At 37.2% G+C, this 25,462-nt stretch overlaps 1 protein-coding gene and 1 long non-coding RNA gene across 5 annotated transcripts in view; both read left to right on the forward strand.

Moving 5' to 3' along the window:
• Positions 1–501: 501 nt before the first annotated feature.
• Positions 502–8,696, forward strand: LOC136754057 (uncharacterized). Its single transcript, XR_010817513.1, has 4 exons — positions 502–779; positions 7,198–7,293; positions 7,516–7,585; positions 8,420–8,696. It is a non-coding gene; the product is annotated as an uncharacterized LOC136754057 (long non-coding RNA).
• A 3,340-nt stretch (positions 8,697–12,036) lies between these two features.
• LOC136753034 (early growth response protein 2b) overlaps positions 12,037–25,462 on the forward strand; it is a 54,999-nt gene continuing 41,573 nt past the window's right edge. The window contains exon 1 of one of the 4 annotated variants that reach the window (XM_066708826.1): positions 12,037–12,360. The gene's annotated coding sequence lies outside the window, so the exon portion shown is untranslated. Of the gene's footprint in view, positions 12,361–22,992; positions 23,568–25,462 lie in introns of those variants that run through there. The other 3 variants (XM_066708825.1, XM_066708828.1, XM_066708827.1) reach the window with 3 other exon arrangements.

The following is a 25,462-nucleotide window of genomic DNA, read 5'->3' on the forward strand; positions in this document are numbered from 1 at the left end:
TGGCTAGATCCTCCATCAGATGTGTTAAAGGCAATATGATTGATACATCGAGATGGTTGAAATGAGCCAATCAAATTTCAGTTATGTTTATATTGCATAAAGTGTCATAAAGAGCAGGTTTGAAGTTCATTAGAATGTGTTAGACTCAGTGGTACTGTGTAGATGTGTACTTGGCCCCTGCATTGCTGCTTCCAGCTATATTTATTATTGTTATTATTCCGTTCATCCGGACTGTTATAACTCCTACAACTCTTAACGTACACCAAACTTCACACAGTGGTTCATTATGATACCGTTCAGGTTGCTTGTGCTTTTTGTGCGGCTGGGATCGATATTTATTGAGATATGATCGATTAAAAACCCAAAAAATCCCATTGCCTTGAATGGTGCAACGGATTCTCGCGCACAGACAGACCAACTGAAAGACCGGCAGCCAATCAGCGTTGAATATGCATATTACGGCCCAGTCAGTAGCCAGTCAGCGGTCACGATTCCCATCATTCGATTCCTGCTCTCTGTCTCTGGTATACCCTGCGCCTTGCGCACTGCACTGCAGTCACAGCGTGTATTTGTCACGGTTGACCGGTACACCGGACTGGAGAACCCAGGCGCAGAGAGAAGAAGTGTCGAGACAGGCGAGCGTCTAGGGCAGGCAAACAGGATCCGAAGAGACAGGCACATGGTTCTGTGGAATGTAACTGGAGTGATTGATGCAAATGGAATGAATAGTGGTTTAAAACTCGGGAGATGAAGACCTCTGGTGGCAAGCAGGGGAATGGGTGAGTGAGGATGACACAGTATTATTGATTTCTGTATTAAATATTGTATAATTATAATACTTATACCACTGCTACTACTACTAATAATTATACTACATTCAATGTGTGCATACAGGGCTTTAATACGGATTATTTGTAATGTTATTATTCCATATTTCACAACACTGCGCTAGGAGACTTGTTTAGAAAAAGCCGACATGTCTCAGTTCATTCGCTATAATACAGCATGTTCTCTATGATTTTACCTGCTTTAAAGAAGCTTATACCATACGATATCCCCATACAAATACTGCATTGTATCATATATACTACATTATATCAGTTTAATACTGTTTTATATACTAATATTAATTAACTGCCACTACTTACATAGTAAATTACATTCGTTAACTGCTTTATATACTAATAGGTATTACACTAAGGTTACTAATAATAATAACAGCACATTAAACTCGTATATACGGGACTTTAGTACCGATTATTAGCGCACATGTGAGCGCGGTGCCGAGTCTACGAACCTTTGCAACCTACTGGTAACGAAACTGTTACACGATTAATCCCCATTATATCCCATTGCGCTCTGTGTTAATAGAGCTCAACATTGCATACATGTGTTTAATATAACTTTAAATGCTTACTCTTTTAAATATATACTGGTACATACCGATCGTTTAAATTCATAATAAACCAATATAAGCAGATCGTAATCGTACAGTTTGTCAGAGCATATCCATCCTTTATTTATAGTATTAGAAAGTGCCTATACTGTGAATGTACGCATAGTAATGGTATGTTTAAAGCAAGTCATGAAAACATCAATATAACAATAATAGTTTAAAAGAAAGTCCCCACAAAATAGTGCCAAATATAACATGAGAGCCCTTCCTTCACAATCCAGCAGAGGATAGTCGAAAAAACAATATATATTTATATAGAGAGAGAGTGAATGAAAAAATCCCTACCCGACTACATGAGCAGCAAACAAACGCATTTTCACTTCCTAATTAAACCACACCCCTTCCCAGTCTGCACTGCATTAAAGTGCCAGTAATAGTAATTGTATTTTAAAGCACATTAAGCGTGTTCTACATAAAGCACGTTTCCTCTGACAATTTCCACTCTGTAAGGACTCCACGTTTTAATACATTTAAAACCAGTTTTAAATACGTTTTTGTCATACTTACAAAGGCCAACTTAAAAAGAATAAAAATTAATTATACAACTTTATATAGCGCCCCATAATATTTCACAATATATATTTTTTCATTGTCAATAATAAATGCAACCTAAACATATGACAGATAGTATACTGTAGTACCTTGTCATGTACTTTAGTGTAGTATTACAAATAGTACAGTTCAACAAATACTATGATAGTGTTGTATACTATATTATACTGTATTACCTATACCTATACCTGTATTATACTACAGTATACTGTAGTAGCTTGTGCTATACTACAGTACACTTTCATACTGTGATATACTACACTACACTTGTATACTGTAGTATACTACAGTACTACAACACATACTATGGTACAGTGTTGTATACTGCATTGCCTTGTGATGCATTATAGATATTACTACAGTAGTACAACATACTATAGTACACAATTATACCATAATACACTATGATACTACACTATACTGTAGTAGCTTGTGATATACTACAGGACACTTTTATACTGTAGTATACTGTGACATACTATAGTACACTATTGGATACTGTAGTACCTTGTAATATACTACAGTTCTACAACACATACTATGGTACAGTGTTGTATTCTATAGTATACTGAATTACTTTGTGATGTATTATCAATATTACTACAGTACAAAAATATTATAATACACTTTTAAACCATATTACACTTTTATACTATAGTATACTGTACTTACTTCACTACTACATGTACAGTGAAACATACTGCTTATCATACTCAAATATACATTCACATGCAGACAAAGTTTCTCCAGGAACTTTAGCATTCTAGTTAAATGTGTAATTTTCAATGTAGTATAAATTTGAGGTTTTCAATCTCTTCTCATTTGAAGTGAGTATTTCAATGTCAGTGGACTATAATATTTATTTCTTGTTTGCATGCTACAAATATGTAAGGTGACATTATATTTTTCTCTTAATTGTAGCTTATATGTGAAGTTTTCATTGTGTCATTCAAGATGCAGAATGCATTTTCCAAACTTGTCCACATGATGGAAGTAGAGGTCTACATAAGGAATGTCATGATCTGGCTGACATGTGAAGCTGTCATTTTCATTGGTATACAGCAGCCGTGTTTTATGTCCTATCAAGTTGGCTTTATCAACTTTGACAGATCTTTACTAGTGTTACCCACTGAAAATGTAAGGACGTAAGGACAGTTCTGTAGATATTCACTGTTGGATGTGACATGGCCTTAAGCATTGTGGCCGCCGCGCCATGCCACCGTTGGTGACAAAACTCACCACAATCAAACATAACATTGTCATTTATTATTGTATTATGTATTATTGTTTGGTGAGTTTCTGAGTATGTCTTCTGAGATTTTCTTGGGGTCAAATATCATGCATTTATAAATATGCTTATTTTGCATAAGTGTACAGTCATTTGCTTGTGGCTGCCATGTATTTGCATGCAGTCACTTGCCTCTTGCAGATTTGATAGATTGCAGTATCTATGTAATACATGCACAGTTTCAGGGCACTGGGCTTTATACTTCCAGAGCAGTAGCTGTTTTCATATTCACAAGCGGACACATGTTAAATCCATCATTGTGGCTTAACCGTGTACCCCACAAACTTAATTCTCTGGTTTTATTTTCAATGCATAGTCATAGACATAGGTGCTGAGTTTCATTTGTGTAGTGCATTCCAGTGTGCTGGAAATGTGTAACTTATCTGAAGAGGCGCATACGTTTTTTTCAATGGCCGTTTTTTGTTTGCCATCTGTATGCATACTCAACAACTTCTGTGACTCTGGTGTGCATTTGCTCTCAATAAGGACGGGGTCACAATTTTTCCAGGGGCACAATTTTTCCAGGGGCACAGTTTCGTACAGCCACTGGAAAATTTGGTTATGTTTATGTTATAGCTTCACCTGTGTGTGTGAGTTGTGAAAAGCTGTCAGGAAGTGTATGATGCCTGCATACGAACTTGTGCAGTAATAAAAAATGAATATAAACGAGTGTCTCAATGCATTTGTTGTGGTCTGTGAAAAATACACGAACATCGTATAATACATTTAAAGCTAGGGTATGCAATCCTGAGAAGCCAGCAGTTAGCAAGCTTGTTTTGAAAGCATTAGAGCCCGCCCTCGCTCCAGAGACGTCTCAAAAGCCACGCCCTCTCTATCACACATGCGCGCGCGCACACACACAGATGTGTGGGTGGAATCGATCGCAACAGTTTCAGATTACCGCATGTCTCATTCATAGGTTAGACATTACAATAATAACGAACGTAAACATCTTATTTACGGTTATTATGTTTTTAAAAATAGTAGCTGCGGCTCGCCTTCCATTCTCGCGCTCGCTCTGCCCAGTCAAGGTTCCCGCGCTGATGACGTGTAATTGTCTGCGCGAACAAGTTGCGTGGCGGTATGCAAATATAGATTGACAGACAGGAAGGACATCCTATCATTACATTCGGACCGAATGATTGGACAGGATGTGAAGAGACTTTCAACCAGTATAACAAAAAATGTTTCTGGAAAAGATTGCATACCCTACCTTTAATTACCTACATGAATCCTGTTTTTTAATTGGCAGATACCCTTACCCGGGGCGACTTACACAAAATATGTATTTTACAGTAAGAGCAGATCAAATACAGAATAACGTCAGTATTAAACTATGTATTTAAAGTTCGATAACCTACAGTAAGAGTACATCCTATAGTAAGTGTAACTAATGTATACACTAGTTGCTGTTGTTTTTAACCAATCCATTACATTATTTGTCATTTAGCAGACGCTCTTATCCAGGGCAACGTACATTTGTACCCATTTATACTAGTCATTTTACTGGAGCAAGTGAAGTACCTTGCTCAAGGGTACAACAGCACTCCCCACCCAGGATTTGAACCCACAATTGCACAAAGACAACTATACTAACCTCGCTCTGTTTGCAGCAGTGCGCATGCGCTATGGACAGTGACGCGCTTTGCGCCAAGAGCGAGTGATCACGCGAGCGGGATTGCTGCCGGCGCATGCGCACATCCACCTGGTCACAAGAATCCTAGCGGTCACTGAATTCGTCGTAACACCGGCACGGTCACTCTTCGTCTTCAGTTTGCAATGGGGTGCTGGAGAAATACATGCTTTTACATTATGTTTTACAATAATGTTAATAAATAAATACCTAATCGCACACAAAGTACACCTCACCATAAAGACACAACAGTAAAAACATTATATTGTTTATTTGAAAGTGCAAATCTTTGTAAATAATGTAAGTCACATTTTCGTTGTTTATCTGTGCTTAACCAGATTTGTCTACAACGATAATGTTACCTACTACTTGCTGAAACCTGCTGGTTGCAAAATATCTCAAGGCTAAACACAGCTTCAGACATTTTGGTAAGGTAGGACTGTGTTTCAGTGTAGGTCCTAAAACAGGATCAATAATGTCTGCGAGGTTAAATATGCTTCACGATGTTAATCTATATCAGGATCGGGATCGGAATCTCGGATCCCGTTAGTACAACTGGCTCAGTCTATCCTCACAGCGGGTGTTTCCATGGAGCTGCATCTTAAATGACTGCCTGATGGGTGCTGATGCTCATCTCTGTGTTGACTGGACAGCTGCTCAAGTTCACAGCTGGCCGGGATCAAGCAATCCAGTCACAGTCCAATGTCGAACTGACCTGGCATGAACCAAGGCATGTGACTAGGACAGCTAACAATGATGAATTAATTAAGTAACCCAGGGTGTTTGCTATAAACTAACTATATAATCTTTGTTTTGAATAAATGTAACTTAGTTAACGTTAAGCTAACCTTAAGTGCACTGCCCGAGAGAAGAAAGAAAGCAATGTTAAACAATGGCATTCGTTTTTTCTATGCAACTAGTTAGCTAGCAACTAATACTATGTATGTTTTCAAGATAGACTTATCTGTTATTCCAGTTGAGTTTATTGAGGTAGAAGCTAAAAGAGAGAGAAGGAGATGAGGGGACCCTGAATTGAGTCAAATATGTGCACAACTGCTCGTTCGCATGATTCAGCCCATGGCATCAAAATCTCACTACAGCCAGGTACCCAAATTTAGTAGGCAACCCTGTAAAAGATTAGTTAGTAATTAAATGTTCATTAACTAGAGCATCAATGTTGATACAGTATGCAGCATTTCATATATTTGAAGTAGTAACAGTTAGAGTTAAGGACTCAAGTAAGGCTAGCTGGCTTGAGGTTATGATGGCTAACTAGCTTGTAAACATGTGCAGGACTCAATTGATTCAAACCCTTAGTAAATTATTTTCAAGCAACATGCTGTTCCAAACTGTATATAAGTGGCACTGACATTAATGCACATTATAGCAACATTATAGTATCTGCATAATGCTGTGGATCTCATTTTTTGCTTCAGTATTGCCGCTTTACATAGTTAGTGCACAATATAATCTCAGTTTTTACATAAGAGAATATGAAAACTGATGTCATCAAATAGTCATTTTCAAAATAGTTGAATAGCTCTTTTGGTATTATCTTCTCCTGACTCTCTCTTCCTTTCTTTTTACAATCTATCTTTGGTCTCTCTCTCCCTCTCTGTCAACACAGACACACACACACACACACACAGAAGAAGAGATTGTGCAGCTTTAAAAGTATTTTTGCCAACAGGTCCCTCTGTATGTATTTCATTATAGATAATGAGTTTGTGTGACTGTAGTGTATAACTTTGGTTGTGTTTAGATGTAATTTTAGTATGAATTGCCATAAATAATCTATATTAAAAGAAGAAAAAATCTGGACCTCACTAATTTCTAAACCCTGGCTACGGCCCTGGTTATGATAGCATTTTTTGTGTTTGTTTTAGATGAAGGTGAACACAATTCCAAAAAGAAGAAATTGTAGAAAGCACTACACAAGTCTACATATTTACCTAAAGCACCTAACTGTACATTTTCACTATTTCGCAACACGTGTTTGAAAATAACCCTTTAATGTAGGAGCCAACACAACATTCTCTTGTTGCTTTTGTCTCTGGAAACTCTCCTAATACTTAGAGATCCCAATGCCAAAGACAAACTATTGTAAGGTTAACAATGGTGTTGAATAACACATTACAATATTTCTAACCAATTTTAATCAACAAATACAGCTATGAACTTGTGAATTCCAAAGAACAATTCTGCTTTTACATATTATGTTGTTTTAGTTTGAGGAGGGTGTTCCTAAGGGCCTCATTTTATTTCCAGTTACTCCAATTTGGGGATCCCAGATAACGAACGCATCCCTGAGAAGATCTAATGCTTCAGAATACCTCTGTGACGAGGCTGGTGCAACATTTCAAGGTATATATAATCTCAGCCATCATATGTAATAAATTGAGTAGGATTGTTTTCAAAATTTGGTGAAGATGTTTTGCACCCACTATTATGTATATATATATATATATATATATATATATATATATATATATATATATATATATATATAAAAAAGTATATTATTATGCCTAACAATTAGATCTACATAATGAGTTCTTCATCTGTCATTATTGTTTTTTTCTTTAGCTCTGGAACCACTGATAAACACTCCACCATCTACTGAAACTACTGGGGAATCAAGGAGGAGATCATGACCGTGAGTTCTGCAGTATGCTATTTTAATGGTTAAAATGATTTCAATTTGATTACACCATCATGCAGCAATTCTAAAAATATTTTAACTGTACAATTAAAGTCACCATCAGTATGCCCCATATACAAACACACACCCCACAGACACATACACAGACACCCCCTCACACACACACGCAGACACACACACAGAAATACGCATATGCACCCTCCCACACACACACACACACACACACACACACACACACACACACACACACACACACACACACACAACACCCCCACACACCCCAACAGACACATACCCCACATAACACACATGCACATACATCACACACGCACACATACTCCCCCAACCCCCTCCACACACACACACCCCCACACACACATAGAAACACACATGCACACATACACCCTCCCCCACACACACAACCCCCTCCCTTACCTACCAACCTCTACCTACCTAGAATAACATGGGCAACAGTGCAGGATTAATCTGTCTGTGAAGCCAGTGTTTTGAGCCAGGTGCTCTATTTACTCATACAGGTGCAGACTGTGTGCTTGTTAGTGAGCCTTCAAAGTGAACATGCAGTCATCTGGTCACCCTATCTATACCCCAAACTAAAAACTGATATTGGCAGTTAAACGTGATTATTTGGTTGGTCAAACTATTGATTTGATTTAAACGTAACTCAAATCTTATCTTGCAGTAAAAGGCAATATGATAATCTTGAAAACTTGAACAACAACCGCTATGATTACTATATGCCTTGATCTGCTCTTGCATACTATTATATTTAACTTTTTGTGGGTTCCTTTGTTTTTGAATGTTTTCCAGGTGTAGTACCAAGTGGATGAAAATGTAATTGCCAGGGAATGAAAAATGACTGAAAATGGAATCGACTCATGTGGCTTCGTAATTCTTCTAAACTAAATTTAAGAATGTATAATCTAAATATGAAATAATAAATATTCATTACATTATTTTTTTGTTTTTGCTTTTTCATTAATATAAAAAATACATCTATACATAACTACACAATCCTTACTTTTATATTTGTTATTTTTCCACTTTAAACCAACTTGCTCTAGGACCAGATGTGATCACATTTTTCATAACTGACCGATCACATTTGACAAAACTTTAATTAAATAGCTTTTTGTTTTTGTATGATTAGGAGAAATAAATACAATGTTGTGAACTGTGATAGGGTTGTTGTCAAAGTTCTGATCAGGTGCTGCCCATAGCCTATACAAAATAAAGAAATGTGGCAGTTAATTTGTTTTGTTAGTTAATTGTTATGTCTTTAAAGTAATAGTATAGGATGTTGCAGTATAAGGCATTAAGGGCACATAATCATCATAACATAAGAACGTCTAGAAAACTTTCCTGAAAAACATTCTGGGAATGTTTTCTCCTAACTTTATCAAAATCTACAACAAACGTTCTAATAATGTCTGGAAAACTTTCCTGAAAAACGTTCTGTGAACGTTTTCTCCTAACTTTTAAACAACCTACAACAAACGTTCTGAGAACGTCTGGAAAACTTTCCTGAAAAACGCTCTGGGAACCATTTATCCTAACGTTCTGGGACTTAAAACAAACGTTCTGAGAACGTTCTGGGAACTTAAAATTGTTAACTGGGAACCCTCACTCACAGCTATACTGTCCGACAGTAATGCGCGATGGGTGCGGGGGTGTCCTTAACACAGACACCTCCAAGATTGTGTATTGGTTATTTCATCTAATGTATCGACTAAAATATAACCAATAAATATACGTCTAAAACAGACGTTGCCTAGAAGTCATCATAAGATGTTGTAGGTTGGTTATATTTTGGTTGCCCGATCGTGACTCAAATACAACCACTAAAAGATGTCTAAAACAGACGTGGCCTCGGCGTCAGCAATAAAACGTTGTGGGTTGGTTATATTTTGGTTGCCTGACGTCGCGACTCAAATACACGTTGTGTGCCCAGTGGGAAGGATTAAATACAATGTGTGTACAATATTATATTTACAGTGGTTTTGAATCTACATTAAATATGTGCTTTCAGAGCAATACACATGTATTTTGTATGTATCATTACGGATTTCCTTGCCAGGTGTGCAACTTACAAATGCACAAAATACATGGAAATTTGGTTCCCAGCAGGCAAAATACATTAGAAACAACATTGTTTCAATGTCATATTTCAACATTGAATATACATTGAAAATGTATTGGATTTGCAAATGGAATCGACGTGGAATTTTCAACAGTGAATCAACGTTGATGTTTCAACGTTGGATCAACTTGGAATAATCTACGTTGATTCAAGGTTAGATAGGCAACGTTGAAATTTCATTGAAAATTGGTTGTATTTGCAAATGGAATTGACATTGAATATTCAACGTTGAAATATGATGTTGAAACAACATTGTTTCTAATGCAATCTAATGTATACAACACTGAAATTTTGTTCCAAATTGGTTGCATTTGCAAATGGAATCAATGTTGATTTGTCAACATTCCTTCAACATCAATTTAATCAGCAAATGCAAACAACCACAGAAAGAGAGAGTGAGTAATGACAGAGAGTTAATCTGGGGGGGAGAAGAAAAGAAAACAACTAAAATACACTTTCTTGGTGTTAACTATACAAAAACAGTAGAGGAAAAAACATTGTACACCTTCAGGATGAACCTAGAATGAAAACTCCAAACATGTTTTTTTTGGGCTGAAATTACTTTATTTTCATGCGTTAAAAGAAAGACAGAACCCTGCACATATTGTGTAGAAAATAACACAAAATGTGTTATAGTACTATTAACGCATTATTTGTGAAGAATTTCTACACTGTATATTAAACCTGAAAAACAGATTTTAAAAATGCTATCAATCTTTTTAAAACTAGTTCCATGCAAGTTATGGTTAGAGAGCACTTTTATACACACCCACAGTTTTTCCAATATGTTTTATACAGGTCTCCAGCTGAATTAAAGTTGAAGTAAAAAAACAAAAACAAAACAATGCACCGATATTTTTCAAATTTCAAATATCATCAACGGTCACTGATAAAATATTTTAATTGTAGTTACTATTTTGATAATACATTTGATTAATGCACGCATAATACAGTTTTGTTATCCTGCACTGAAATATTTTGCTAGTAAAACTAGCCATTAATTACTTATTTAAATTAACGATACTCACTCATATTTTTCCTTTAGAGGAATGTGCTTAAATTCTAATTATACACCTTCATCATTTTCTACAGTATATAGCAGTTAAACATTTAAGCAGCAAAGTCCTTTCAATAGCCTACACAATATATATATATATATATATACACTCTTACTTGAGAAGCCCTTCCTCCATACAGCTAGCTTCAGTTAAAATGGAGGTTCTTCCTAGGCTGTGTTCAAGTTTAGAGGCTTTCCAGCTTTCATCTAATTGGCTGATTACTTGACCCTTTCCGAATCTGATTCATCAGCTAAGCGGTTTGTCATAGAGTACCATTATATATACACACACACACACACACACACATATACATATACATGTATGTGTATTTATGTATCTATATTAACGGATATATATGTCTGCTGTATATATTAGGGCTGTCAAAATTAATTCATTTTAACGGCACTACTTTTATTAATGCGCGATTAATGCAGCGCGTATTTTGACCTGTGGCCTAGTCCGTAGATGGAGAAATGGAGATGCAAAAAAAAGGTATTCTGAACAGAAAATTCATATACAAAAACGATGTCTGATGGTTCTGTTGACAAGACAAAAGTTGTCTGCATTTATTGTTGATGTGAATTAAGTTATCACCGCAGCACGTCGAGTTTAAAATATCACTTGATGGCGAAGCATACAACTGATGCAGTGAGCTCTCCTCCCCCTCGCCAAAGGCAGACCACACTAGATAATTTGCAGCGGAGATGGATGGACAACTCCACAAGCAATAGACTCACCACAGCGATAACTAAATGGGTGGCTACAGCATGTACGCCAGTTAATATAGTGGAGGACGAGGGTCTACTTGAAATTATTCGCATTGCATCTAACGATCATACATATGAACTACCTTCGAGAGCCACCGTTACAAGCAAGATTCACAACTTCTATGAAGAGGAGAGAGCTAAAGTTGAGGAGGCGTTGAGACAGACAAACACGCTTGCGCTCACCAGAGACTACTGGACTTCCCTCCGTAACCATAGCTACCTGGGGGTCACAGCACATTATTTTGACACACAATGGAAACTTCGGTCGCACACTTTGACCATTATGAAGACAGACAAGAGGCACTATGCTGCCGTTTGCGCTGAGCACTTTCTGCAAGTAGCCAGACAGTGGAACATTGAACTCAAAATTAGCACACTGACCACTGATAGTGCACGCAACATGATTGCAGCGGCCAGGCAGCTCCCATTCGAGCATATGCCTTGCATTGCACACAGCCTCCACCGAACTATCACAGTTTCGCTCCAGAACAGCCTGTTTGACAGTGCCTTGGCAAAATGCAGGAAGGTAGTGGGCCATTTCAAGCATAGCCCAGCAAACGCAGCCAAGCTCGAACAGCAGCAAGTTGCACATCTTCAAAAGAAAGAGTCACTCATACAGGAGGTGTCAACTAGATGGAACAGCACCCTGGAAATGATAAAGCGTGTTCAAAGAAATCAAGAACCATTGAGAGATGCACTGGACCTACATGCAAGCAACACCAACATGCCAACAGCAGCTGAACTAGATAAACTGAAGAGGTTGGAGACTGTGCTGGAACACTGCAGGTAATTTATTGATCCTCTCATTTATTATGTTTGTTTCTCAGTCAAAGTAAGGTTGTGTCAAAAGTGTGCGTGTGTGTGTGTGTGTGTATGTGTGTTGTAGGGTTCCCGTGGCTCCTTAAAAAGTCTTAAAAGGTCTTAAAATAAAATCTGTGAAATTAAGGTCATAAATTGTCTTAAATTTACCGTAAATTTGCTGTAGGTATTACATTTGCAGATGGGTGTGTTTAAGGCTGATGGGAAAATTGTCATGCACAGTGGCACGGTAGGTAAAACGTCTAATTAGCGTGTATTTGTTTGATTAAAGGACGACTTAGGCGGATCCGCCCAAAATTCGGGCATCGATTACAAAGTATTATTATAAGTGTGTGTCATGTGCCATGGAGATCTGCTTTCAGCAATCTCAGCAGCTGATCAGTGTCAGGTTACAGACCGAGCAGCGCCAGAGAGGGGGGTGGGCTTATACAAGTCAGCTCATATCTCAGCTATTATAGATGCTACTGCTATACAGTGCATCCAGAAAGTATTCACAGCACTTCACTTTTTCCACATTTTGTTATGTTACAGCCTTATTCCAAAATTGATTAAATTCATTATTTTCCTCAAAATTCTACAAACAATTACCCATAATGACAACTTGAAAGAAGTTTGTTTAAAATCTTTGCAAATGTATTAAAAATAAAAAATAAAAAAGACCAGAGAATTTTGTTTCTCATGGTCTGAGAGTCCTTCAGTCAAGGATGATCAGTGCAAACAGGATGCACCTGAGCAAAATTTTGAGTGTCATGGCAAAGGCTGTGAATACTTATGCACATGTGCTTTTTTATTTTTTATTTTTAATACATTTGAGCTGCCCTGTCATGTGAAAATGTAAACAGGCTTGTGTAAGTAAATTGCTCAGTGCAAAGAAAGAGGAGTAATGGGAACCTGGTATTTCTGTGTTATTTTTTTCATGTATCTAATAGACATGAACAAGTTCTTTGAAAAACATCTATGACCATGTCTAGTCTTCATGCTCTATGTTGAGTATGGTTTCACTAATAATAAACATAGATTTGCATAAAGCATCCATATTTGTCCATACCCATGTTGATTAGAGTATTAAAAACTTGAAAAGTATTAATTTAAGGTACATTTAGAACAGATAAAAATGTGCGATTAAGTAGCAATTAATCACAAGTTAACTCATGACAATCATGCGATTAATCGCAATTAAATATTTTAATCGATTGACAGCCCTAATATATATATATATATATATATATATATATATATATATATATATATATATATGTTTTATTTATTAAGGGGAATTTTGCACATTTTTTACCGTGTCACTCAAAATACACCGATGAAAAAAGTACCGTCTGGGGAAATACATTTGTTTGAGAGGATATTGCATTTGTTATCTGGGGGTCTGTTTGATTGTTTTGACTGTCACGACGTCTATTCAACCTGAAAGCAACGTATATTTCGACGTTGATGAATCGTTGCCAAAACCACATTGAATAGTAGTTGTATTCTTGTTGATCCATGTCGCAACTAGATTTCAATCACGAAACAACGTTGAAATGACGTCGAGTGCCTGCTGGGGTTATAATGTATACGTACACCACTAAAACATGCACATTATTTTATTGTTGAACTGTTAAGCTTTAAAAATATTATATTTCTGTTGTACTTATCTAGCATGAAATTAAGTGTCGTACTCGTTTATTGTTTTGAAGCCGCGGCTGCTCCAGCACAGTACCTCTTGAGAAGCTGCGCGGCTGTGCAGACAATTTAGTCTATGGATGCGTGACCAGGAGTGGAGTGCATCAGCTGGACGTAGGCCTGGATTTAGGCTACGTCCGACTTAAAACTATAAATAAGCCTGACTGAAAATGTGCACCTAGTGCACCACCTGGACGTACCTCTTTGAGTTACACCTGGTCCTACGCCTCATAAAGAGTAGATGTAAGGATTTAGTCCCAGGTGATACTATTTAAAAAAAAACAAATAGAACGTAAACTCAACATGCATATCAAATCAGTAAATTAAATCAGTAACGTTAAATAAAAAAATATGCTACGTTTAGTACATAGGTTACAATACCAGCAAGCTCTTAGGCGTGAACGAGTGCTAAAGGCTGGTTTATACTTCTGCGTCTGCGTCTGCGTCTGCGTCTCTGCGTACATGCGCGGACGTCGTACGCAGACGGTCGCACAGCTGTCTGCCAACATACTTGCACGTAAGATTGACACGTCCATAGGGGGCAGTGTCGCATTATCATCACAATCTACAGATACGAAACTCGATATCTATGGTGCACCTACGATTGTATGGATGTAAATTAACACATACTGTTAATGACTTGTTATTTTATTATTATTACAGAAACTACACGCACACACACATACAAATTGCATCCTGTATGTGCAGATCTCTATTCTCTTGCTATAGTTGGCTAGACACTTAACACTAGAACATGCACATACGCAGAGACGTGTGTGTATTTCTCCTCCATATCCGTTCTTATATGTTACTATATATTTGAATTAGATACATATATGATGTTTCTGCTGTTAAACTACTCAAAATTAATGAGCTATAAATACGTTCTTCTCCAACTGCCAGACCCGCAGTTTATGTGATAAGCTATAGCCCACTGAATACTTCAGTAAATATAGCGGATAATATGGGCTTTGTAATCAAATTAGTAATTTGTGAAATATTTATAATCATGTTTATTGGTGAAACACGCTATTTGCTACACATCATATATTAATTATAATTATGTATTGTATTAGATTTGCACTTGATATAGTGCTCGTCTGATCGGCTCAGCAAGTTTCTAACTTTCCTTTGGAATTCAATCCTGATCATGTTGTAAACCCGGGTCTCTGGATCAATGCCTTGATCATCACCTGTTTAATCATGAATGCTAATTGTTCATTCCGTCCACGGAAAAAAAAGTACATTTTACCTTTCGTCCAAAATTGCCAAGCACGAAATACATGGGCATTTCGTGGGATAAAATGTGAATGTTCATGAAATGTGAATTATATTAACGAAATGTGCAGTTCGATGGAAAAAATACTAATTATGAGGACAAATGCACTTTAAATTCTTTCGTATGTCACCACATAGTTTCTCTGCGGCTGCACCACACACACACACACACACACACACACACACACACACACACACACACACACACACACACACACACACACACACACACACACACACACACACACACACACACACACACACACACACACACACACACACACACACACACACACACACACACCAGCCCCCAGCACTGAGTGACTGGCTGCAGCTCTCAGAATATCCTGCTCAGCCAATCAGCACTGGCTTGACGCAGACGCTGTTGAGATTTCGGATGAGTGCGCGTCGGCGTGTCTGCGGGCCTCTGCGCGCTACACTTACCCACAAACCCCTGCTCTGCGTCGCTACGCAGAGACGCAGACGCGGACCTACGCAGAAGTATAAATCGGCTTTAAGAGATCGAAACAATCCTTTAGATAAATATGACGACCAGGAATTTTTTGAAAGGTTTCGTTTTCATCATAAAGAATTAATTGAATTAATTGAGGAAATATCAACTGATATTCAACTGATGTACTTTTTAACACCACAATCTATTTAATGATAGCAATGTATGAAAACAGGAGCATGCTGTTTAAATATGTAAGATTTAATACCAATATTGAAATTATTTTAAATAACATAACATAACATCTATTGTCTACAATATATGGAAATGACATATGATCTTGTGTTAGATATTACTGTGTGTGTGTATATGTATGTATTCGCGTGTGTGTGACTAGCTGTTTGGGGGATTTATAACAATATGCTATGACAGAGAGAGGGAGAAAGCGAGAGAGAGAGATGTACTTATAACTATATACAAAGAAGTCACCTTTTGTTTTCTGAATTTACAAAACTAAGAGACTGCTCTCCATCTTCAAACACGAGAGCATTATTCTGTCTGTTGCTGTAAATTCTGTCGTCTTTCATCTTCAAAATGTCTATTTCAAGATGTAATTTAATCTTCTTGAGTTGTATTTTTTTATTTTTCTACAGTTTCTTTGTTTCTGTCTCTACTTTAAGAATTTCTTTCTCCAAGAGTGAGCGTTGAAGATCGTCAATTCAATAGACAATATAATGAACTCTCCAGTCCAGTAGGTGGCAGCAATAAAGTAAGCTTAACCCTATTAAACTACTGGTGTAGGGAGCAGGTAAACAGTGAGGATTTTAGAGGGTTGGGATTGTGCCATTAACGTAAACAATTCAATAAACATAAGGAAGTTACAGTAGGCTTATTCCAAATGATTAGATTACTTGCAGCGTAATGTGAATGTTGCGTGGTAGCCTGCATATGATCCGTTTCATATACTTTAAGTATAAATTGAGCTGATAAATATCACACCTGCTTGTGTCATTTTGACGACAATAGCATCACTTTTGAGAGAAGCCAGGCCATTTTCGCTCTCATCTTGAATGCCACTGTCAACACCGACCAAACCAGTAAATGATGGAGAATCTTCTCCGAATATGTCAATTATTGTGTCGCTATGAATAGATATTTTAGGCAATGGTCCTCCACCAGTTGCAGGGTATTTCTGAGCACTCATGTATTTTTTAGACCTGCTAAAAGGTCCTTCCATTTTTTCCTAATTTCTTCAACACTATGATGCTCATCGCAGCACTCATTTACTGAATTGGTTATTTCCTTCCAAATTTCCTGTTTTCGCTTGTTTGTAACTGTATTGTTTTGTTTCGCTGTCAGAATGGATTTATTTGTGTTATATAATTCAATTAGTTTTACGAATTTCTGTGTCTGTAAAATTAGTTTTCCTCTTTTTGGCATTTGGTGCCTCCGTCTTCCCGTTAACTAACTTAAGTTAAAGCACATGGGCTGTAGAAAGTTGTTTCAGGATGCTTAGCAACTACTTTGGAATTACCAGTAATGATTTTCAAGGAAATGTATGCAGTTTACACATACTGTAATTAGGTATAAATGATTTAACACTAGAAGCGCCGACATTTCGAATTACCTTCAGGTGCCACAGCTGGTTATAACTGATAGCTCTTTAACAGCTTCAATATGACAATCAAAGCAAACCATCGTATAAAACTCAGACGTTTTATTCATGAACTTCAAATCCAACATTTACATAGCACAAATGTAGTATTTAAATTGAAATATGATCATAAAACATTAATATATTGCTATAAATAACAACACACTTTTTTCTAAACTCACACACTGCAGTCAAAACATGAATAGCTATATAGCCTACAATAAGCAAAAAGCTAAAAAAAGGCATACAATAAGATAATGAAACAAGTGTAAACGTAAATATTGGAATCATGCTCAAAAGCAATACTTTATTGTTCAAAAATAACTTGCATTTATCAAAACATAATTGTACACTAAAGTAAACATTTTCAACACCGTGTAAACTTTGTTTTCAACATACACTGCTTGTATTCACTGTAGCTTTGTATTTCAAGAAATGATTTAGTATATATTTAGCCTGCATACCTGACACTTTCCCTGCATGAGCTCATACCTCACACTGCATTTTGAAAGCCCTCTCCAGGTGAATACTTTTACTCCACGAATATATAGCATCGCAATAAATGCTCCTCCGCTGATAATGTCCGTGAATTACTATTTTGCATGCGATGTGCCTGCGCTATTGCACTCTGTACTATGTGCGGTAGCAATCGTGCATTGATCAGTGGAGTAAAAGCACTCGTGCCATTTGAACCTGGTGTTTCACTCGCAGTGTTTTCACAACACTGGCACAAACCCACGAATGATCTGCCATTCCCAATATCCCTGATATCCCCTGAATCAGTCATGTTTATATATACGGCATGTCCAAAACGCTCTCTCTTCAATCTCCGCTTCCAGTCCATGTTTATTTGCGGGTAATCACTGTATTCACTCAATCTGACTACAGCTGTAAGAAAACGGGTCCATGACAATTCGTCCCCGACAATTCGCCCCGGCGATAATTGGTCCCACTGATAATTGGTCCCCACGATAATTGGTTCCACTGATAATTAGTCCCCACGATAATTGGTTCCACTGATAATTAGTCCCCACGATAATTGGTCCCACTGATAATTGGTCCCCACGGCAATTCGTCCCCATCATACGTTCTCCACATGAGCATTTGTAACCATGAGTGCATTCACTTATTGTAGAGCCATTGAACATACAAACATTACACACTGTAAAAAATTGCAGTATTTTTAGGTGGTATTAACCTTCATTTTTACATTAATTTTGCCGTTTTTTTAATTACATGAAAAACCTTTCAATATTACTGCAAAAGACTTTATATAAAATGTTGTGCTATTCATTTCATGGAAATATACATTGGAATACATTTTGGTATGCAATTTGCTTAGAAAATGATACATTATGTTAAATTACAGAAAATGATTTTAATAAATCCACAGAAGCTGTATTTATTACTACACAAACTGTAATGTTAGTGTATGTAGCGGTTATTTAAAACAAATTACTGAAAAATCTATTTGAGATTATTTAAAAAATGTTTAATTTTTAATGTCGTTCAGAGTTGTTAAAATCCTGGTCCTGTATTTTTCTTTCTTATGCATACTCAATTTTAATAACTGGAAATAGTTTACAAAAGTTGCACATTTCAAACTGAATTCCCGAAGGGCCATTTTTATGTCCACTTTTCATTCCACTCAAATCCTCAATCACCATATCCTCCCCCCTTTTCAGTCACTAACACACTTGGGGGGGCAAGGGCAGTGCTGACGGACTGTCGACAGTGGGGGGGGGGGGTTGATGGACTGTCATCGAGGAGTTTGGGTAGCTGTACTGCATTGGCGGGGTGGGGGCAGTTAGAGCTCTGAGTATACACTCACCTAAAGGATTATTAGGAACACCATACTAATACTGTGTTTGACCCCCTTTCGCCTTCAGAACTACCTTAATTCTACGTGGCATTGATTCAACAAGGTGCTGAAAGCATTCTTTAGAAATGTTGGCTCATATTGATAGGATAGCATCTTGCAGTTGATGGAGATTTGTGGGATGCACATCCAGGGCACGAAGCTCCCGTTCCACCACATCCCAAAGATGCTCTATTGGGTTGAGATCTGGTGACTGTGGGGGCCAGTTTAGTACAGTGAACTCATTGTCATGTTCAAGAAACCAATTTGAAATGATTGGACCTTTGTGACATGGTGCATTATCCTGCTGGAAGTAGCCATCAGAGGATGGGTACATGGTGGTCATAAAGGGATGGGCATGGTCAGAAACAATGCTCAGGTAGGCCGTGGCATTTAAACGATGCCCAATTGGCACTAAGGGGCCTAAAGTGTGCCAAGAAAACATCCCCCACACCATTACACCACCACCACCAGCCTGCACAGTGGTAACAAGGCATGATGGATCCATGTTCTCATTCTGTTTACGCCAAATTCTGACTCTACCATCTGAATGTCTCAACAGAAATCGAGACTCATCAGACCAGGCAACATTTTTCCAGTCTTCAACTGTCCAATTTTGGTGAGCTTGTGCAAATTGTAGCCTCTTTTTCCTATTTGTAGTGGAGATGAGTGGTACCCGGTGGGGTCTTCTGCTGTTGTAGCCCATCCGCCTCAAGGTTGTACGTGTTGTGGCTTCACAAATGCTTTGCTGCATACCTCGGTTGTAATGAGTGGTTACTTCAGTCAAAGTTGCTCTTCTATCAGCTTGAATCAGTCGGCCCATTCTCCTCTGACCTCTAGCATCAACAAGGCATTTTCGCCCACAGGACTGACGCATACTGGATGTTTTTCCCTTTTCACACCATTCTTTGTAAACCCTAGAAATGGTTGTGCGTGACAATCCCAGTAACTGAGCAGATTGTGAAATACTCAGACCGGCCCATCTGGCACCAACAACCATGCCACGCTCAAAATTGCTTAAATCACCTTTCTTTCCCATTCAGACAATCAGTTTGGAGTTCAGGAGATTGTCTTGACCAGGACCACACCCCTAAATGCATTGGAGCAACTGCCATGTGATTGGTTGGTTAGATAATTGCATTAATGAGAAATTGAACAGGTGTTCCTAATAATCCTTTAGGTGAGTGTATATATATATATATATATATATATATATATATATATATATATATATATATATACATACATACATACATACATACATACATGTAATAAACTATATAACTGTTTTTTTTTGTTTTTTTTTACATTTTTAAGGAACATTTAAAATATCACCTGTTCCGAATGAAATGGACTAATTATGTTTGTTGTATCAATACAGGAAACCTGCTACATGATACAACACTGGAAGATTTATTTTATATTTTATTGTTTTAGGTAGGCTACGCATACAATTAAATTCAGTTTATATTTGGATTATTATTATTATTTGATTGATATTTGTTACGTTTGTTGTTGTAATAGAATCCTAATTTAAGATAAGAGGCATAAAAGCCTTAATAATTGCCTTGTACATATAATTGTACATACATTTAAACATTTATGGTTCATGTATAATTATATATTAAAAAAAAACAACAACAAAAAAAACACTACATGAAAACCTAACATAAACAGTCCCTCACCAGGATTCAAACTCAGAACGTCTAGTTTATAGCACACTGCTTTAACCATCACACGTTAACTTAACTGTGAAACAAGTAGTATGCTACTTCAGCTACTTCATGGTGTCAGTATCAAATAAATTGTATGTGTGTGTGTGTGTGTGTGTATATGCTATACATATACACGTAATGTTTGTATGTTCAATGGCTCTACAATAAGTGAATGCACTCATGGTTACAAATGCTCATGTGGAGAACGTATGATGGGGACGAATTGCTGTGGGGACCAATTATCAGTGGGACCAATTATCAGTGGGACCAATTATCGTCGGGGCAAATTGTCAGGGACAAATTGCCATGGGACGAATTGGCGGGGACGAATTGAGGTGCTCCCTAAGAGAACACATGTAATGCTGTGCAATGCGTGTGTTTTTCAAACACATGAAAGACTGTAGACAGGTAGAGATCGCCACTTGAGTGCCAGACTGACTGTATTGTAAAAGGAAGGCAGGATTATGCGTTATATTTGAGTTATTATGCATTTAAATGACTGGTCAAAATAACCCAAATTTGGCTATTCTAGGTAAATGTGTTTATAACTTATTTATTTTTCACGTTTATCCAGCTAAAACACTGTAGTCATGTTTAATACATACATTTAGGAAAAGTCATGAACAGGTATGCGCAGTGAATTTAGGAACACAGTAATTCAAATTGTAATAACCAAATCGGTCAAATTGACCGGCTCAGCGCTTCTAGTGTTAAAAAACAATTAGTGCACTCCTGCAGGTGACGTCTTTTCCAGCTGAGTTCACGCAAACGGCTAACTTGGACAGGTTTGTCGCAGACTCTGTGCAGATTCTGCGCAGACTCGGCAAAGTATGTGGCTGCTGTGGAAGGAAAGTTAGAAATTCTTTCCTTCATATCTATTTTACTCTGTTGTATACTTAAGAAAGATAAGGTCAAGCCAGAAGGACAGGCCAGAAGGTAGCTTGTTTTCTGTTTGTTGTTTAAGATACAATGTCAAACAGTATGATTTCAGTGTCTGCTCCTTAATCCTTGTATTGACCCATGGACTCTGTCCTTTAATAATATATTCTGCTTAGCAAGCTTTTAAGATAACAAAAGTAATTACTTATTAATTGTAACCAGATCTTTGTTTTCTGTCTATGAAAAGCTCTGACTTTAAACATGAAAGCAGAGCGACTTTGGAATCTTCTTGATTCACTGTTCCTCTCCATGCTGCGTGTATTAAAGGCATTGCAACTAACATTCCAACCTGATTGAAGATTGTTTCTCTTCCACACTGCGTTCACGACACTTTTGTGCCGGCTAGATTGCAAACATGGAGTCGGTGTTGAGAGAAAGCAGTCCTAATCACAGAAGTGAATGCAATCAAAGTTCCCTTCATGCTGTACCAGCTTCGTACTTTACAGTGCAATCAGAAAATGTGCCGTTTAATCAGTTCATATCAGATTAAGTAGCTTTACGATCCCTTAATAATCTTTAATTAGTAGAAATCTTTATTCCTACTCATTGTTGGGACACTTAAGGGTTAAATACTAGCATACTGATCAAATGAATTACAACAGATTATTTTTGTATGTACAATATTATATATACACTGGTTTCAAATGTACATTAAACCTGTGCATTCAGAGAAATACACATGTACAATATTTTGTATGTATTATTATGGATTTCCTTGCCAGGTGTGCAACTTACAAATTCACATAATACGTGGAAATTAGGTTATAATGTATACATACAACACTACACATGCATATTATTTTATTGTTGAACTGTCAATCTTTAAAATATATTATTTCTGTTGTACTTAGCCATATCTAGCATGAAATTAATAAGATCCTTCATGACATGACTCAAGGGTGATTCACACCCCCTGACTATGTGGCGCTGGCACATGGAATGAGGTCTGTCTCTGGCTGATACACGTCTTTGTCACACAGCGCTCCTTTGTTGTTTTGAAGCCGCGGCTGCACCAGCGCAGTACCTTTTGAGAAGCTGCGCGGCTGTGCAGACTTTGCAGCCTGTGGATGCGTCGCATTGTGACGTATTTTCCGCCTGAGTTCATGCAGACGGGTAACCTGGACAGTTTCGTCGCAGAGTATGCGAAAAGTATGCGCAGACTCGGCGAAGTATGCGTGTCGTGAACGCAGCCCATGTATCGCCGATGTTTGTTTTTCTTTATCGAACTACAATAACCACAGTGCATTGCGAAAAGGCGGAGTAAGTTTTTGTACTCCGTAGTGAATATAAAAGTTGGATAGGGTTTAGGTTTGCGTCTTCGCGGTATTTTAATTCAAACATTTTTGTATTATTAAGTCGAAATGTTTTACTGTGTTTAACTCTGCGCGTGTGACAGAGTAGTGCTTTAATTTTGGGATTTCAAGGAAGAAGACAAAACATATGAAACTAAAATCAACAACACACTGGATGAAAGAAAGAACGGCGAGAGAGAAAATTATCACGTGGAGTAACAGATAAACAGAATCCCGAAACAGAAGAAGCCGCGAAAATCAATATTTATATTTAGCTACACATATTTTCTGTATTCTTTCCGTTTTCAAGGTAAGAGACTATGTGTATATTTAACTCTATACTAACCACGAGTTTTCTTGTTTAAAACTCCGTATATTTGAATTGATTTGCTGGGACATAACATAGGCTAATACTAGTGCTAATAATAAGTATTATACATGACTATGTAGAATTGCCAATTTCTTAAAACAAGGTGTTTACTTCTTATTTCTAGGGGTTTCTAATTTAGACTAACTTTGAGAGTGGAATGTCTGTAGCTATGTAAAAACATCAATTGATTCTACATCGATGAATATATAGGAAAAATGTACTTTTAAAGCCGTCCCATGTGGTGTTTGTGACGGTACAGCTGTAGCATGTGCTGCAGTTTGTGAGTACGAGGGTGTATGTAAGATTGTATTTAGGAAGTTGGTTGGGTTTTTAAACGCTGTAAAATATATTGTATTTTGCAGTAAAATGCATACAAACGGTAGGAATGTTCGCTTGTGTCATCGAACAATAATTTTATCGTACCCAGGCTTTACATTTTTATTATGGGAGTTTTGTATTGTTAAACACATTGGTTTATTGCGTCATTTAAAATTACTTAGCAGTTTTTTTTTTCTTTTCATTTAGTATTAAAACCGCGTTAACCTTTATGGAGGATAATTTGTGCCAATATTAAAAAAAAAAAAAAACAAAACACCCATAATACGAAATATACATAACGAAATGCATAAATATAAATAAAAAGAAATATACGTATCCGTGTCTATATCTATTTCGTTTATTTGTTTTATATATTTATATACTTTGTATTTTGGCACAATCTTTTCACCAATGTATGTTTTACTTGCGTTAATCATTCACGATGGGCAGGACAGGAATTTAATCGATGATCAACTAACTCTGCCTGGTCTTTTTTCGAGTCTTGCTACTGTTTCCAGCTATACTCCCTCATCCCCAAATGCTTTTGGAAATATAATTTAAAGTGCCATTGCAAATACTACCTATGTCACGTACAATAAGGTTTAATTCAAGGTACTTAATGATAAACTCCCCGGTTAAAAATATATTGGGGTATCCAAGTTTTCCCGTCCCAGTATCGCTTCTTGTTTATATACTTCGGTTTGCCTTACACTTCTCTAAAAATTCCCCTGTTGGTGAAATTTTCATTTATTTGTATCCCCCCTCCCCATGGTGGTGGGGAGGGGGGGGATACTGCTGAATTTTCGACGTGGGAGTTGTTGCTGGGGATGCATCGCTGTTCGAAACCTAATTACAGGGACCATAAAATCCCCCCCATTTCAATCAGTATCGCACCATTTTAACAATTATTGCTCCCCCAATGAAACCTTTCCTCCTATTTTTCCCCTATGCCATTAATTTCTCGCTTCAAATGGGGGATTGCGAATCGTCTTGTCTGTAAGTTGGTTGTGGTACCTTCGTCAAGATTTCTTCAGTACCTGCCAATATCTGTCCTATTCTTTCCAACAATCTTGTCTTTATTTACTGACCAACATTCAACTCGACTTAAAGGCTCAGTAATCTTTTCTCTGATAAGATTCCTATGTCATATTGCATACATTTATTATGCATGCGGCATCTCACGGTGATATACGACCATGAAACAGTGACACAGTAATAAATAGTTATTTATTTCTTATTTCGTATTATGTTTTTTTTTTTTTTTTTAATCTTGGCACACATTATCCTCTGTAAACCTTTGTGTTGATATAAACAACTTGGCTTGTGTTAAGTTTTAATGTGGCTGAATTGTTTGATGTTACTGAATTGTTGTAAACTTACAACTCGACTTTGATACTTACTGAATTTGAAATAGAATCAAATTATTAAAATTGAGTAATCCACTTACTAAAGTATAATTAACTGTACTGCACAGAGATTATAGTGACTTGCCTGTGTGAGTGGACTGCTGTTAGTAA

This window comes from Amia ocellicauda, chromosome 7 (genome assembly GCF_036373705.1).
Source record: "Amia ocellicauda isolate fAmiCal2 chromosome 7, fAmiCal2.hap1, whole genome shotgun sequence".
Lineage (NCBI taxonomy): Eukaryota > Metazoa > Chordata > Actinopteri > Amiiformes > Amiidae > Amia > Amia ocellicauda.